Below are 17,943 nucleotides of genomic sequence, written 5' to 3'. Positions count from 1 at the left end.
TCAGTCCCAGCTCCTGCCCACCTAGCAGTTCGAAAGCACGTCAAAGTGCAAGAAGATAAATAGGTACCACTCTGGCGGGAAGGTAAACGGCATTTCCGTGCGCTACTCTGGTTTCACCAGAAGCGGCTAAGTCATGCTGGCCACATGACCCAGAAGCTGACTGCGGACAAACGCCAGCTCCCTCAGCCTATAGAGCGAGATGAGCACCACAACCAGAGTTGTCCGCGACTGGACCGAACGGTATGGGGTACCTTTACCTTTGGTATACAACAGGGGTAGGGAACTAGAGCTGGCACGCAGGCTTGATCCAAATGCCGCCCCCACCAACTTTGGGGCCAACTTTGACAGATGGGTTTGATCACACACTGGGCAATCCTGTGAGATTATTATGATGTCAGATGACATCAAAGGGATTTGTTGCAACTGTCAATCAGCTGATCAGCAAGTAACGAGTTTCAAGTCTTGTCCTGCAGCTGCAGTTTGGATTCAAGGCACTCCTGCAGATTGATGTGCTTCTTCTGCAAACTAGAAGGTGGTCTGACGAACTTTCACAAGGAGACAAACCAGGACAAAGTAGTTTGCAAATAGACAAAGTGGGGTTTGCAGGGAGCTCCTTTGAACGATTGCTTTCAGGGCCGATTGGCTGATTAGAACTAAGCACATCCTCAAAGACCAGCTGAACTGAGTTGACGGAAAAACACTGATCCACACTGCCACAGCTGTACTAGGGAGTTCTTGAAGGGAAAATATCCTCTAGGATTTCCAGGCATTTGAATGGAACACCCAAAGGGTCTTGGAGGAAGCACAAAGCTGCTAGGCCAGCTTTATTTTGGGGTTTGGACAGGAACAGCCAAAGGGTACATGGCCCCAGGTGAGCCAATGGAGTGGTCCTCCTTAGCATCTCAGCTATCTGATGCAGCCAAGTGCAACTATGAGGAGGATATGCAAACACACACACACACACACACACAATACATATATAATTTTAGGATATACTCATATATCCTAAAATTCAAATATCTGATTCTCAGTTAGAAATCTTACTACAGATTTTGGGCTCAGCTACCAATTCTGCAACTGGCATCCTTATTTCCAGAAGTGCAGTGCCTTTCAACTGTAGAGACCCACCAGAGGCATAGCATGTGGGGGCCATGGCCCCAGGCGCACACTTTTGAGGATGTGCTGGCAGAGAGCTCTGGCAGCTGAGGTGCGGCAACAGGTGGGTTGGTCTAGCAAGCAGGTGGAGAGAGGGAGCAAGCCAGGAGCCTTCTGGAGGCAGGCTCTGCATGTGCCCCCCGGCGCACTCCCCCAGTCCACCAGCAGGGGGCACAACACTCACCCCACCCTGGGAACTGGCAACCCACGCTATACTACTGAGACCCATTGAGGACCACACAATTCAATGATCTGCTGTGATGCATTCCAAAGCAGAACACAAATTCACTCCCATTTTCTGTTGGACAAAGAGATCTGAAAGCTCACCTAGGCTTCCTATAGCAAACATCCAAGCCAACGGAGGGGAAAGTTCTGTACGTAACAGAAGTCATACTGATTCCACAGACAGAATCTTACTGTCTTGTGGAGGCTGAGTTTTATCATCGTTTAAACTTTTCTCCCTATAACCTGCTCTCCTGGGACAGCCCATTTTTCACTCGTGTTGAAAGTTGGTCATCCATCATCCTCTCTTTTAAAGGAGATCCGAACACAGCCTCATAATAAAACAGAAGAGACAGAGAACTAGTTGATCCCTATAAACAATGTTTAGCTGTAAAGATGTGAAAGGTGGTTAGAGAACCACATGCATTAATCTTCCTCTTTAACATCTGAGACTGCAAGGCTGCACTGTATGCCCTGGCAAAGGACAATTCAGCACAGAAAATACAACGCGACAGTTATGGGATATATATATACCCCCATTCTTAATTCCAAGGGCTCTAATTATACCCCATGGATTATAGGGCATTATTTTAAAACTGTTCCCATTACTGTCTATGGTACAGAAGCATAGCTTGGAAATAGAGCTATTCTGCTCTCACTCTAACCCCGCTGCATTTTCAGAAGTCTTTTCCGATAAGAGGAATCTCAGGTGTGTAGAAGGTGACATTGGCTTCTTCATTCACTATCACCTGTGAGCCTGATTGCTCATGTGTGTGTACCTAGGGAACAGTGTTCTCTGGCAAGGTTATGTGGTCAAGGCAAGATTTTTATTACAGTGTGGATACTACTACTGCTATTACTACTAATAATTTTATTATTTGTACCCTGCCCATCTGATTGGGTTGCCCCAGCCAATCTGGGTGGCTTCCAACGTGTATGAAAACATAATAAAACATTACACTTTAACCCAGCCAGATGGGCAGGGTATAAATATAATAATAAACACAGCGGTACCTTGGTTGTTGAACTTAATCAGTTCCGGGAGTCCATTTGAATCCCGAAACCTTTCGAAAATCAGGGCGCAACGTCCGATTGGCTGCAGGAGCTTCCTGCACTCAATCGGAAGCCGTGGAAGCCACGTCAGATGTTCAGTTTCCAAAGAACGTTCAAAAACTGGAACACTTACTTCCGGGGTTTTGGCGTTCAGGAGCCAAAATGTACAAGTACCAAGGTGTTCGAGAACCAAGGTATGACTGTAATAGCAACAACAACAACAATGCTTCCCTATACAGGGCTGCCTTCAGATATCTTGTAAAGATTATATAGTTACACATCTCCTTAACATCTGATGGGAGGACGTCCCACAGGGAGAGGGCCACCACCGAGAAGGCCCTCTGCCTGGTACCCCATAATCTCACTTCTCGCAGAGAGGGAACCACCAGAAGGCCCTCGGAGCTGGACCTTAGTATCCGGGTTGAATGATGGGGGTGGAGATGCTCCTTCAGGTATACTGGGCCGAGGCCATTTAGGGCTTTAAAGGTCAGCACCAACACTTTGAATTGTGCTCAGAAATGTACTGGGAGCCAATGTAGGTCTTTCAGGACTGGTGTTATATGGTCCTAGTGGCTGCTCCCAGTCACCAGTCTAGCCACCACATTCTGCATTAGTTGTAGTTTCCAAGTCACCTTTAAAGGTAGCCCCACATAATCAGGGATAGGGGAGAAATTAGATTCACACTTTCTAAAATAATATGGAAAGCAGAACACAGCCATCCTTCGAAATTCTCACTTCTCCAGTTTTTGCAATGCAACTTTCCCATTGGATAATGTGTTTAGGAATGTATATGCTGCTAAGTGTGTCTGAAAATGCACATATTAGTGGAAGTAATGTGACAAAATGCACCAGGGGAAATTGCATTTCAAAAAATGTGTATATTGGGCAAAGGCACTAACAAAAAATGTGCATATTAGAATAAATTTACACTAACATGCTGGTGGATTTTGATGGGGACTTAAAAATAAAATAAAATGCAAAGTTGCAAGGAATTGCAGAAAACAAAACCAGAATTGACAGATTCCACTACCCTTGTTTATAACAGAATACCACTAAATGGTAAGGACTTGCATTTGTGTATCCAGCTGCAATACTCATGTTAATATCCTCACAGTGTTGTCATAGCACCAAGCTATGTTGGCATTTCACCAGTGCAATCATTGGTATGGTCCATGCTAAATATTTCTGCAATGACATAGCCAATCTTGGGGTCAAGCTATAAATTTACCCATTTAAAAACAACACTTTGCCAAATTAAACTAACTCAAAATTACACACGCGCATCTAAATTTAGAACCGCTTCTCAGACACCCGCAAGATTTCCAGAGTGACCAAATGAGAGTTGCATTTTCCCAATCAAACAGCTCCTGCCTATGAAGGACTCTGTTCTTTCCATATTCAGATTATCTCACAGGTTGCACTTGGAACATGTTATATAACCAAGGCTAAACTGCAGAAACAAGTGCTTCAGTTAAGGACTCCTGCAGAGAGCTGGGAGGCAGGAAGGAGGGGGGAATAGACAGTGCTCTCACATAACATCAACACAGAGATGAGCGAGAAGTTGCTATTCAGACACTAAAATCTAGACCACCCATGGCTTCACCCAGTGATTCCTGGGATCTGTGGAATGTTTAGGTGCGCTGGGAATTGTAGCCCTGTGAGGGGTGAACTACATTTCCCAGGATTGGGAGGACATATGCATTAAATCTGTGGTAAGGGTGTGACAGACAGGGAAGTTGCCCGTCGCAAGAAGAAACCAGATCTCACAAAAAGTGCAAGAGTATTTTTCAATTTTCAAAGGAGAAGCCAGTTAAAACTGGCAGCTTTTCTCCCTTCAAGGTCTCCTTGATTCATAAGGTTTGTACTAAATGGAATGGGGGGCAGGAAAACACATTTCAAGCCCCCATGAATTTACAGATAGGTTTTCATATACAGTGGTACCTTGGGTTACAGATGCTTCGGGTTATGCGTTTTCAGGTTACGGACACGCCAAAACCCAGAAGTACCAGAACGGGTTACTTCCAGGTTTCGGCATTCGCGCATGCACAGAAGCACTAAATCGCGCTTTGCGCATGAGCAGAAGAGCCAAATCACATCACACGCATGTGCAGATGCGGCCCTGCGGGTTGCAAACACTGCAGGTTGCGAACGTGCCCCCCTCATGGATCACATTCGCAACCCGAGGTTCCACTGTACAGTGGTACCTTGGTTCCTGAATGGTTTAGTTGATGAACAAATCAACTCCCGAATGCCACAAACCCAGAAGTAATTGTTCCTGTTTGCGAACATTTTTCAGAAAGCCACTCCCAACATAAGGAGGGGGGGTTGCGGGCTCACGCCCACCTACATCCGCACGGGGCTGGCTGTGGCCCTGCATGATTTGGGAATCCCGGGCTACATCATCCCCCGCGCCAGCCAATCAGCTGGCGGCAGGGGCAGGGTTAGGGTAGGTCATTTAAGGTCGGGGCAGCTGAGTTCGCCCCTTTCTTCCTCTCAGCCAGCTGCAGTTTCATTCCATTTCGGCTGTCGGCATTGTTTCCGGGGCCAATCAGCCAATCAGAAGCCACGCTTTAGTTTTCGGACGTTTTGGAAGTCAAACGGACTTCCAGAATGGATTGAGTTCGAGAAGCAAGGTACCACTGTACATGTGTCTCCCCACTTATGGCACCTTTGACTCACACGTGACCAGGTATACATGCGGCACTGGGAAATCAATCAATCAATCAATCAATCAATCAATCAATACATTTAAATGGCAAACAGGTGTGAAAGGGGCAAAAACGACCTGAAGAGCAGGAAAACTGTGAACATGGTGTGGGAAGAGTGGGAAAATGGCTAGCTATCCCATGAGCCTTTGCACTGACCTTTGAGGACTGTGGACAGTTGTTTCCATATCATCCTCCAGCGCTTAAGAAACTGAGAGCAACCACTGTCAGTCTGGTAAGTGCTGCTGGTTTTTTAAAGGGCTTTTCAAGTGTTTCCAGAGGTTTAGAGGGGTGGCACTGTGGGTTAAACCACAGAGCCTAGGATTTGCCGATCAGAAGGTCGGCGGTTCAAATCCCCGCGACGGGGTGAGCTCCCATTGCTCGGTCCCTGCTCCTGCCAACCTAGCAGTTCAAAAGCACGTCAAAGTGCAAGTAGATAAATAGGTACCGCTCTGGTGGGAAGGTAAACAGCATTTCCGTGCTTTGCTCTGGTTCGCCTTAGTCAGGCTGGCCATATGACCCGGAAGCTGTATGCCGGCTCCCTCGGCCAATAAAGCGAGATGAGCGCTGCAACCCCAGAGTCGGTCACGACTGGACCGAATGGCCTTTACACATGTACCTTTACCTTTACACACTTTGTAGATGGTGTCCCCCCCCCCCACTATACGTGATTTCATGTATACATGTGGTACCTAGGAACGTAACCCCCACATATCTGAGGAGATGCCTGTAATGTGTTTTGACCTGGATTTAAATTAAATTTATTCAACGACTTTATTTATTTTGATCAATGAAGGATAATAAAGGCAGGTATACCATTCCAAAGAAGGCGAGCTTTTACTTCTTTTCTTAAGAGTTATGTGTGCCCACATTTCAACTAGACAAGCATATAACTATGTTCCAAGTTGCGTGGCATTTATCGACTACCCAACAGCTTCATTTCCATGATGCGAAAGCTGTGCTTTGGACAGGTGGCAGTATTTCTCATCACCGTGATTCCTCCACAGGTTTCAAAATGCATATTTCCGTGAAAACAATACAAACAACAGCTAAAACTGAATCCCCACTGCTAAAATTGCTCTGTGTAGCGTTGCAGAGTAAATTACTCGTAGCAATAATAGTCAAATTTTTAAAGGTAGCAGTGTCGCCAAAGTTTGTAATTATGGTCATAATATCAGCTCAGCCAGCTTGTAACATTTGACTGAATTTTGGAATAAGTGGATACATCATTTCTGGCCCAGAATCTTCCTCTAGCCCAGGTTAAAATCAAACAAAGACATCTCTTACTCCCTTGGATATAGGCTTCCAATCTTGTCATGCTCCCAATGATAATACTGGAGGAAAAATAGGGCCAGATTTGGGAAGTAGGCTCAGGAAAATTAGCTACTTTCCTGCCTCTCTTTTTCCTTTTTTTAAAAGCTTGGGGCAGTAGGTTCATCACTAATTAAATGTATTAACCAAAAGTACTAATGATTGGTGTACCAATGATGTAGACTGGTCTACCACCTGCAAGGACACCTCCACAGATATGGAAACATCAGAAGAAAAATGAGATCTTATTCCAACACTATAACTACTACACCACACAACTGGATAACGCAGCTCTTTCAATTCTTCATATCCTCCTCCTCCTCCTCCTCCTCCTCCTCCTCCTCTTCCTCCTCACCCAGTTCTGTGAGCAGCTCTTTCTCTGAATCTCATCCTGTCTCGTAAATATAGGTGGAATGCGACTGAATTTCCAGCAAGATGGGTTTCATTCATTCCTCAGCAAACACAGTACTCTACAGCATACAGAGAGTTAACGCATCAGATTTTCTCAGACAACTCTCAGAACTCCTATTAGAATAAACAAGTTTCGTTTCAAATATTGGAATACTAAATAAGATGGATAACAATGTGTAATAGAAAAAGAAATATGAAATTAGGTTAAAGGTGTGTGAAAGAAAGTAATAGAAGTAGAAAGAAATTGCAGTTGAGTAGATTGGAAGTCTAACACAAAGGGTGAGGGGTGGTGGATGGTGATGGGAATTATCTGTGGGATTGAGTGTAGGTATGTTGTAGGTATGTTGCATGTATGTAGGTAAGTTGTATGAAATGTATGTTTGTATGTTTGTATGTGTATTAATGTTGAATTATTTTAGCAATAAAAAACTATAATAAAATTTTTTAAAAAAGATTTTCTCAGACAACTGGTGCCTGACTTAGCAGGATCACTTCAACTTTCAGCTACAAAGGAGAATGGTGCAACATTCTGATTGCCTTTGGCAAGACCTGAAACATGTGACTGTGTCTTCCTGTAGCTGTGTACATTATCCTAATAATTATACTTTGCGGTGTCAACCTTTCTGGGGAAACTGTATTTATTCTCGAGAGATAGATTCAGCCTAGATGGTAAATCATTTCATCTTTAAGTCCTCTCAGCAATGACAATCCTGCCATGCGCAAGTGATAAAAGCCAGAAAACAGACCTGTAAGCCATTATCTTTCCATCTAGACTCCGAATTCTCCAATTCCTTGGCTTCCAGCCACCTACAGAAATTTCTGTAAGCTGTTTCTGTCAGTCAATGATAATTTGTTTCTCGTGATGTTGTGGAGGGGGGTGGGGTGGGATTAGAACTTCAAAACCTCAACTAAAATAAAATGCTTTTCCCAGTTCACATACTGCTTTAAAAGAAGAAGGCCCCGTGAACTCCAGATATCTGTCTCAGAAAGATTGAGCACAATAATGTTGGCACAGTCGCTCCGAAGAGTCATCTTCATTCAACATGCTTTCAGTTTGGCTCAGCACAAAATAAGGTATCTTCCAAAGGGAAATTGGCTAGTTTGGATGCAACTTTCCTCGCTTAAGAAACCATAGTTGATTAAGGAGATTATTGTTTTCTTAATAACCGAGCTTAGGTAGAAGCTAGACAAGGTCACTTCTGCTGCTCTTGTCAAGATGCTGCAACTTCAACAGTTGTTTATTATACTGGAAACCAGGACTGAGCTAGCATATTCCACCCTTGATCCATCCCTCACGTTCCAGGTTTCAACACTCGTCTCTTTAAACCAGGGATGCCATAACTTGTGGCCCTCCAGAAGTTGATGGTCTACAACTCACATCATACCTGACCATTGGCCACGCTGGCTGGGGCTGAGGAGAGTTGGAATCCAATAACATTTGGAAGGCCGGAGGCACTCCCCTCTGGCTTGAACCACAGCTCCTCAGGCAGGGTCACTTCTGACTCATTAAGGTGCTGCTTTTTCAACAGCAGGGGGACATGGATGGCACTGTGGGTTAAACCACAGAGCCTAGGACTTGCCGATCAGAAGGTCGGCAGTTCGAAACCCCGCGACAGGGTGAGCTCCCATTGCTCGGTCCCTGCTCCTGCCAACCTAGCATTTCAAAAGCACGTCAAAGTGTGAGTAGATAAATAGGTACCGCTCCAGCGGGAAGGTAAACAGCCTTTCCGTGCGCTGCTCTGGTTCTCCAGAAGCGGCTTAATCATGCTGGCCACATGACCCGGAAGCTGTGTGCTGGCTCCCTCGGCCAATAAAGCGAGATGAGCGCCGCAACCCCAGAGTCGGTCACGACAGGACCTAATGGTCAGGGGTCCCTTTACCTTTACCTTTACCTTTTTCAACAGCAGAACCTGTAAAGGTAAAAAAGCTAAAGGACCCCTGGACGGTTAAGTCCAGTCAAAGGCAACTATGGGGTTTGCGGCCCTCATCTCGCTTTCAGACCGAGGGAGCCGGCGTTTGTCCACAGACAGCTTTCCGGGTCATGTGGCCAGCATGACTAAACTGCTTCTGGCGCAACAGGACACCATGATGGAAACCAGAGCGCATGGATACGCCATTTACCTTCCTGCCACAGCGGTACCTATTTATCTACTTGCACTGGTGTGCTTTCGAACTGCTAGGTTGGCAGGAGCTGGGACAGAGCAACGGGAGCTCAACCCTGTCACGGGGATTTGAACTGCCGACCCTCTGATCAGCAAGCCCAAGAAGCTCAGTGGTTTAGACAACAGTGCCACCCCTGTAGGACCTGTAATGAGACTTCGGTTATAGTAGACATAGTCAGGTATGGCTCCAAGGTTTTAAGTCTTCTAAACTTGAGGAGCTCGGCTTCCCACCCAGAATAGGAACACACTCCAAGACTGGAAAAGGCACACCACACCACCCCACCCCCCAGAATAGTCCCATCATCACAATGTGAGACCATAAAGGATCATGGGGTGCACCTCCCAGATAATAATAATAATAATAATAAATTTATTTATATCCCACCCTCCCCAGCCAAAGCAGGGCTCAGAACGGCTAACAACAGTAAAAATAGCACAGTTTACATAAAATCACAGACAATGAATTGCAATACATTCTAAAATCAATTCAGAATCAAATTAATGGCAACCATTGGGCTAGAGTTCTATAAGGATCACAGAAAGAGGAGGTCAGACTGTGCCTTGGCCAAAGGTCTGGTGGAACAGCTTTGTCTTGCAGATCAGTAGATGGCTTTGTTGGTTAGGTACATGTGAATTATCAACATCTGTGGACCTGTTGGTGCCATGCAATTGAGTCTCTTGCTCCCTTCAGCTTTACTGATTCACAGAGGATTGCTCTGCTTTCAGGCTATGCTCTTTTACTGTTTAACGTTGCTTGCATAACTGTCTTCTTCAGCCCACGTTCACTTTAACAACCAACACTTCCACTGTCCACTTCATCTGTCTGGTGAATCGACTCTTTTCCATGAAAGCTCGTGATGCAATACATTTCCTTATTGGGGCTCCAGGATACTTACTTTGTGAGAAGTTTGGCTTGCTAATGTGGGCATTATCAGAATGTGGGCATTATCAAAGTCAATTCCCTACACACTCCCCCAGGCACAGAACACCCAAGGCACACTCCCCCAAGGAGAAAGACGTCACAACTGCTGCTACTGCAGTTTGGGGAACTGGGGGACAAGTGAGCCCTTTTCCCAGAGCTGCATATTCCTCCCGGGTCACGTGGTCAGCATGACTAAGCCGCTTCTGGCGAACCAGAGCAGCGCACGGAAACACCGTTTACCTTCCCGCTGGAGCAGTACCTATTTATCTACTTGCACTTTGACGTGCTTTCAAACTGCTAGGTTGGCAGGAGCAGGGACCGAGCAACGGGAGCTCACCCTGTCATGGGGATTTGAACCACCGACCTTCCGATCAGCAAGCCCTAGGCTCTGTGGTTTAACCCACAGCACCACCCACGTCCCTGGCTGACAAGTAGCTAACTGGAAATCTCTTTGTGCCCATGCTGAGGGAAATTATTTTACACAACTTCTAAGACAAAATGCCTGGTCTTGTTAACCAAAAAGCCAAGAGTAAATAAGGTGTCAGGGAGATTGGGGGGGCGTTGCCCGAATAAAGGCTTGCAGCTGGAACTAAATATTGCAGGACTATTGCTATAATGAGGCAAGTTGAGATATGGGTTGCATGTATATCATACATTTAAATCACATGACTCCCCCCCCAAAGAATCTTGGGAACTGTAGTTTCCTAAGGGTCCTGGAATTGGTTGGGGAAAGGGGTTCACAACTGTGAAGGAAACTATAAAGAAGATAAGATTTTTAAAAATGGTTGTTTTGGTGGGAAAGGGAGGAAGAGAGGAATCACAGAAAGGTAGATGTGAGAAGGAACAAAAACTGGGGTTCAAAACTGGATCATATTGAAAGGACATTAAATATATATCCCTCAAAACAAGTCCTTCCCATTTTCCAAACTCAGCAGTGTTCCATATTCCTGCCTCTCATCTCCCTTCAGGGCAGGAGTAATCAAAACGGCAACCTGTTCCAAATCCAATTTTCCTTGGCTTGCATTCCTGATGCCAAATAGTTTAGCATTTTGCATGCAGGACCGTTGACCTGATCTACAAAGTTGTCCTTATCATGAATCCCAAGCTATTTGCCCAAGCCTGGTTCTCCGCTAACAAACAGCCTAGAAAACATCTTTACTTCCTTCTGCAGCCTTCCACCTACCCCATGGATTTTCATTATGACTCAGTTTGGCACTGTACATTTTGTTTAAGGAGCCAGATGTCTGCTGCATTACCTTGGACTCTCGTGTTCTCATGCAACCTGCACGGCAAGAAATCTGATAACAGTGAGCTGCAGCGAGAGCACGTTAACACCAGCACACTTCTAATAACCCGGTGCAGCAGAAACTGAAGCCAAATTCACATGGTAAATCCTAACAAAAATATAAAAGGAACGTGACTTGAAAATCCCTCCTTCCCACTGGATTGCTGGCTGGATTTCCACAAGTTCATTTTTATATAATGGATGCATAATTGACATAATATTGCTCACTGAATTTCCACAAGTTCATTTTTGTGGAATAGATGCTCAGTAGGACCTTGATCCTATCTTTCAAAATAATAAGCACCCGAAGTAAAACACACAAACACACTTTTTTTAAAATAAAAAAAATGGAAATTAAACCTGCCTTGTTGCTTTGAATCATTTTGAACTACATGCAAAAATTTCAGTTTTTGCATGCCACAAGTGGTCTTGATCTCAAAAGCTACACTGGTATAACTCTATGTGGGATTAACTCAGTAGTGCCCCACTGCGTTCCATGAAGATTATTCCCAGCAGGTAAGCATGCACAGGACTGCAACTTGAGCGAATGTCGATGCTACAATCAGTAGCAGTCCTTGAAGTATACAGTAATTAGCAACACCCTTGTGACATACAGTTCCAAGTTGACGGGCGGCAAAACTGAAGCTGCATTCAAAAAAAGATTTTGACTTGCTAGAGACCACATAGTACGAGCCCAGATGCTCAGCCCTGCAATCACCACTTCAGTGCTTCTGCACAACAAACTCTGTGATGGAGATAAACCACCACCATCATTCATGATTACAGAACTCAGTGCCAACCCCCTGCTATCAAAAAAGAAAGAAAAAATGAGTGCAGAATCCAGTAACATAGCAGCACAAACTTTTCCCTTTCTCTAAACAACCTGAGTCGCACTCCTTAGTTTACTTACCAGCTAGCATCATACGGTTTTTTTCGCCCCTCCTCTCACTTTGACTGCAGAACATCTGCCTTCTCAAGCTGGTGCCGTTCGTTGGGTAGAGTAAGTCGTTTTTCAAAAAGGCTGGCTGCAGTTTCATGCCCAGTTTTCGAGTTCCTCTGTTCAAGAGATGCCGTGCAAAAGGCACTAAGTCGAAAGAAAACGGGAGAACAAGAGCTTTCTGAGAACCTCCACATGGTTCCTGTTGCTAGGGGAACCACTCCCTTTGTCTGCATAGCTTAAGAATGGCCGCCTCATTTGTAGAAACTGGCTCTCAAGTACTGCAAGCACCAACGGCAGAGTCAGAAGGGGACACAGAAGGGGGAAAGAGACAAGTGTCTGGGGTCCATAGACCTAATTATAATAATTATAAATTTTGAAACAAAAATGCAAGCTTTGGTCATGCTACTGAAAGAGATGTCAGCAGTGTTGGTTAGGAACTGTCCGCATCCCCCATCTCGGAGGATTCCCTAAATATTTGATTCCTGCTTCACTAGAAGCCTGTGAGTTGCCGCTGTTTGTTTACAAAATCCTGTTGCTGCGGAAAAGTTGGCAAAATGTTGCTTTGCTCTGACCTTCTGTGAAGAAGAGTGTGGCACAATTGGCTCACCGAGCAAACCCATTTCGCATTAGCCTACAAAACCACACACACACACAAAATCATGGAAATGTTCCGTGTAAGAAGGGACCCACAGATATGCCAACAGGCCTGAGGAGGAGGAAGAGATGTCAAGTTTCCTGAGGGAAGCAGGTAGCCATCCCCTTGAAAGAACTGCTGGGAGACAGGGTTTTTGGTGTAAGAGCTAGTTGCAGAAGCCAAAAGACTGGAAGATAGAAACTGTCTTCAAGGCAAGGATTGGGAGCCTATTGCTTTCTAGACTCCCAACAGCCCCAGCCAACATGACGAGTGATCAGGGAACTGTAGTCCAACAACAATTGGAGGGAACAAAGATGGTGGAAATGAGGTGGGTGTCTTGATGTAGCCATATGGAGGAGAAGAAAGAAATTGCAGTGAGGACCCACCCTAGGAACAGACTGTAGTAAGGAACACAATGTCATTTTCCTTATCCACTTAGAACTGGTTCAAATGCTGACAAGGATATATGGTACAGTCTTCCCTGGGACTGTACCATTTCCAAAGAACATAGGTAAAGGTAAAGGAACCCCTGTCCAGTCGCGGATGACTCTGGGGTTGCGGCGCTCATCTCGCTTTACTGGCCGAGGGAGCCGGTGTTTGTCCGCAGACAGATTTTGGGTCATGTGGCCAGCATGACTAAGTCACTTCTGGTGAACCAGAGCAGTGCACGGAAATGCCATTTACTATCCCGCTGAAGTGGTACCTATTTATCTACTTGCACTTTGACGTGCTTTTGAATTGCTAGGTTGGCAGGAGCCGGGACCGAACAACTGGAGCTCACCCCGTCACAAGGATTCGAACCACTGACCTTCTGATCAGCAAGCCCTAGGCTCTGTGGTTTAGACGCGCACCCGCGTCCCTATATCCAAAGAGCATACATGCCCCCATTTCAAGTTTCATCATGTATATAGAATGTGCCTCACATGGGAACATGCCCCGTTTCAGGCTAAGTGGTTTGTGATTTAGCAGTATATAAATACTTTTATAAATAAATACCCCAGACAAAGAGTGATTTTTCTGAGGGGGGAGGGTGCCGGGAGAGAAACCATCAATTTGTTTAGCTCCCGAAAAGCTCTTTTTTTCTGCTGACATCCCATTTTAGGAGTTTGATACATAGCCCAAATATATGACCTATTCTTGTCACATCTTATACTATATAATATTATTGTAAGAACATGGTCAACATTCTGAAGGTTGCCTGGCTGCCGTTAGGGTGATTAAACATTTTCCACCCAGGTTGTTCTATCTTTTAACCTCTCTCTCTCTCTCTCCAGTGGTACAGCTAGTTAATTTTAGACCCTAAACATTGTGGTCTTATGGGCTCTTTCCCAAGCAGGTCATAAGTATTGTTTGAACTTCAGCTAACATTTTTCTTCTCCCTTTGCCCTCTCATCCTGGCCACTTCTGTTTTACAACTTCCTCTACATTACAGATGTGCTGGAGTGAGAAAGGGCAAGCTATGACCATCCTGATGTTGATGGGTTCCACTCCCATTAACCCTGACCAGTGGTGGACCTTGACATCTCAAATTTCAGCAACAACCTGTGCAATGGCAACATCCAGTGCATCTCTGGCCTCTCACCTTCCATTCAATGACATAGTGCTATGGCAGCCCAGTAGTTCTGCATCTGGTGTGGCCGAACCAATCATGCTCCAACATAATCTTGAGGGGCACAAGTTCCCTACCCTTCTGCTATTTTTTTTTTATTTTAAGCAAAGGCAGATTGCCTTCCCTGTTTTGATTTTTTTAAAGAAATTTTCAGAGCATGTGCAATTTCTCCTTTTGAAAAACTCACTTAATTCACAGCACCATTGTGACTATTGGAATGAAATGGGATTTGCTTCCTCTGGCACGATGCTCCTAATCACATTTACTTGGGAATGATCATCAGTGTGCTGTAGAAACGAACGTGTTTTAAAAGTAAAATAGATAAAACGGGCACCTCTAACCATGTATGTGGCTGGCCAGCTTCCCGCTGACTATGAAATAATAATACAGTGGTACCTCAGATTACAGACGCTTCAGGTTACAGATGCTTCAGGTTACAAACTCCGCTAACCCAGAAATAGTACCTCGGGTTAAGAACTTTGCTTCGGGATGAGAACAGAAATCGTGCTTCGGTGGCGTGGTGGCAGCAGGAGGCCCCATTAGCTAAAGTGGTGCTTCAGGTTAAGAACAGTTTCAGGTTAAGAACAGACCTCCAGAACAAATTAAGTTCTTAACCCGAGGTACCACTGAATAATAATAGTAATAATAATAATAATAATAATAATAATAATAATTTATTATTTATACCCGCCCATTTGACTGGGTCTCCCCAGCCACTCTGGGCTGCTTCCAACCAAATATCAAAAACAATACAGCATCAGACATTAAAAACTTCCCTAAACAGGGCTGCCTTCAGGTGTCTTTTAAAAGTAAAATAGTTGTTTATTGCCTTGACATCTGCTGGGAGGGCGTTCCACAGGGCAGGCGCCACTCCCAAGAAGGCCCTCTGCCTGGTTCCTTGTAACCTCACTTCTCACAGCGAGGGAATTGCCAGAAGGCCCTCGGCGCTGGACCTCAGGCTGGATGATGGGCGTGGAGACGCTCCTTCAGGTATACTGGACCAAGGCCGTTTAGGGCTTTAAAGGTCAGCACCAACACTTTGAATTGTGCTTGGAAACGTACTTGGAGCCAATGAAGGTCTATCAGGACCGGTGTTATATGGTCTCGGCAGCCACTCCCAGTCACCAGTCTAGCTGCCGCATTCTGGATTAATTGCAGTTTCCGAGTCACCTTCAAAGGTGAAAGGATCGTGCAGCTAACCAGAGATGGCCCTTGGTGGGCAGCAACATGCTCAAGTTGGCAGTGGGGTTTCTATCATCTGCCACACTTTGCACTGCCATTTGTGGGGTCCCTGAACTTCCACCATAACCACACTATTCTCTCTCTCTCTCTCTCTCTCTCTCTCTCTCTCTCTCTCTCACACACACACACACACACACACACACACTGCTCTCTTTAAAAGAACAATTTCCCCAGTGCAATTATTTCTCACTTTGATGCCAGAGAGAGAGATAAACAACAGCATTTTGTGTCTGGAGCATTGCCTTCAATCTTGTAGTAAAATACCGACTGAGATTTATTCTGCCATAAATGCTCTAGAGTTGAACAGGGATTGTTAAAACACTCTGGAAATTATAATAATGATTTAAATAATAGTAATAATTTATTATTTATACCCCACCCATCTGGCTGGTTTCCCCAGCCACTCTGGGCGGCTCTCAACAGAATATTAATAATAATAGTAATAATAAAGCGATAAAATATCAAACATTAAAAACTTCCCTAAACAGGGGAGCTCTGTGAGGGGAACAGGCGGCTTCCTAACAACTACAGTTCCCAGAATTCTTTGGTGGAAGCCATAACTGTTTAACGCGGTATCATAGTGCTTTAAATGTATATAATGGACACACCTTAAGACTATGCAAATAATACTCTCCTTTATCCAAATGTTTGGTTATCAAGGACTTTGAATGTCTCCCCAGGATAGTTCCCATAAATGAGGCTGTCTTCCACTTGATAAGTTACAAAGAGTCATGTCTTGGTTTTCAAAAAAAGAATTTTTTTTTTTTTTAAAAAAAAAGTTCCACCTGGAGACAGATATTTATTTTTAATGTCTTTGTCTTGAATAATAAACAGAGGACAGACATATATATATCGTGAAAACGCTGACTGACAGGTCCCCTCGAAGCAGCGATTTAGCATGTTTTTCCATAGCCTCATTCTACAGACTCCGCTGCTTGTTTATTAAAGTAAATAAATAAACTCCAGTCACGCAGCGCTAGGTGATTTCTAGCCGTGTGTGGGCAGTGGGTGTGAGGAGAAATGAGCGCTAATAATTTTATATCCCAATGCGAGGTTTGAGAGCAAGGCTCTCTTGATGGCTTACAGAGGGCCTTGGCTCTGGCATTCCTATGCTAATGCTTCATGATACCCAAGCCCAGGCAGCCGCTGTTTAATGTTTTCTTTTAACAGACGTGTGGAGAAGCTTGGCTTTCATGCTAAGTGAGGTTTTATAGCAGCCTTACTCGTCTCAGAAGTGAGGGAGCAGCTCTTTAGTGAGATGAACAGTTCTCAACAGGCGCAGCCAGTTTCCTTTGTTGCAAAGAAGTTTTCCCTTCCTTTTCTTTTTTTGGGGGGGTGGGGGGTGAGACACAATATCATTTTCAAGGCATGGATGTGTGTCGACAATGAGAAACTGAGTTTGGTTTCTGTGAGGTGCCTGGTTTTCATTCTTTCACACTTTAGGTGACTTGTCCAACTTCATTAAACCGGTCATGATGTGCGGATGCCTGATTGTCGTCTTCCAAAGCAACTACTCTATTCTGAACTTAAAGCGTAATGCCGGTGGTCAACAAAAGAGGTTTAAAGACTCTCTCAGGGCAAATCTTAAAAAAATGTAGTATAAACACCGACAAGTGGGAAATACTGGCCTGTGGGTGCTCCAACTGGCGACCAGCCTTACCAAAGGTGTCATGGGCTTTGAAGACACTCGAACTCAGGACGAAAGGGAGAAATGTGCTAAGAGGAAGGCACACTTGGCAAACCCTCACCGTGATCAACTCCCAACCAGAAATCTATGTCCCCACTGTGGAAGGACGTGTGGATCCAGAAATGGCCTTCACAGTCACTTAGTAGTTTTCTTAATTCTGTTAAACTTCTGTAGTGTTGCATGCAAATAAAGTTGGTTTTAATGGAGTAAAAGGTAAAGGGACCCCTGACCATTAGGTCCAGTTGTGGCCGACTCTGGGGTTGTGGCGCTCATCTCGCTTTATTGGCCAAGGGAGCCGGCATACAGCTTCCGGGTCATGTGGCCAGCATGTCTAAGCTGCTTCTGGTGAACCAGAGCAGCTCACGGAAATGCTGTTTACCTTCCTGCCGGAGCGGTACCTATTTATCTACTTGCACTTTGACGTGCTTTCAAACTGCTAGGTTGGCAGGAGATGTGACCGAGCAACGGGAGCTCACCCCGTTGCAGGGATTCGAACCACCGACCTTCTGATTTGCAAGTCCTAGGCTCTGTGGTTTAACCCACAGCGCCACCTGCATAGAACGTCCTTAATCTTATTTAGTCCTGTTACAGCTTGAAGTCCATGC

The 17,943-nt window shown here is 45.0% G+C and overlaps 1 protein-coding gene across 4 annotated transcripts in view; it reads right to left on the bottom strand.

Annotated features, from left to right (window-relative positions):
* Positions 1-17,943, bottom strand: part of ANKFN1 (ankyrin repeat and fibronectin type III domain containing 1) — a 281,459-nt gene that overhangs the window by 210,596 nt on the left and 52,920 nt on the right. For 3 of the 4 annotated variants that reach the window (XM_081849563.1, XM_081849562.1, XM_081849566.1), the window contains exon 1: positions 12,137-12,363. The exons of the other annotated variant lie outside the window; for it this stretch is intronic. The gene's annotated coding sequence lies outside the window, so the exon portion shown is untranslated. Of the gene's footprint in view, positions 1-12,136; positions 12,364-17,943 lie in introns of those variants that run through there. 4 annotated transcript variants of the gene reach the window in all.

The sequence above is a fragment of the Podarcis erhardii genome, assembly GCF_964252035.2.
Source record: "Podarcis erhardii genome assembly, chromosome: 2".
Taxonomy (NCBI): Eukaryota; Metazoa; Chordata; class Lepidosauria; order Squamata; family Lacertidae; genus Podarcis; species Podarcis erhardii.
Note: the sequence above shows the minus strand (reverse complement) of the source record. Positions and strands in the feature narration are given on the sequence as shown.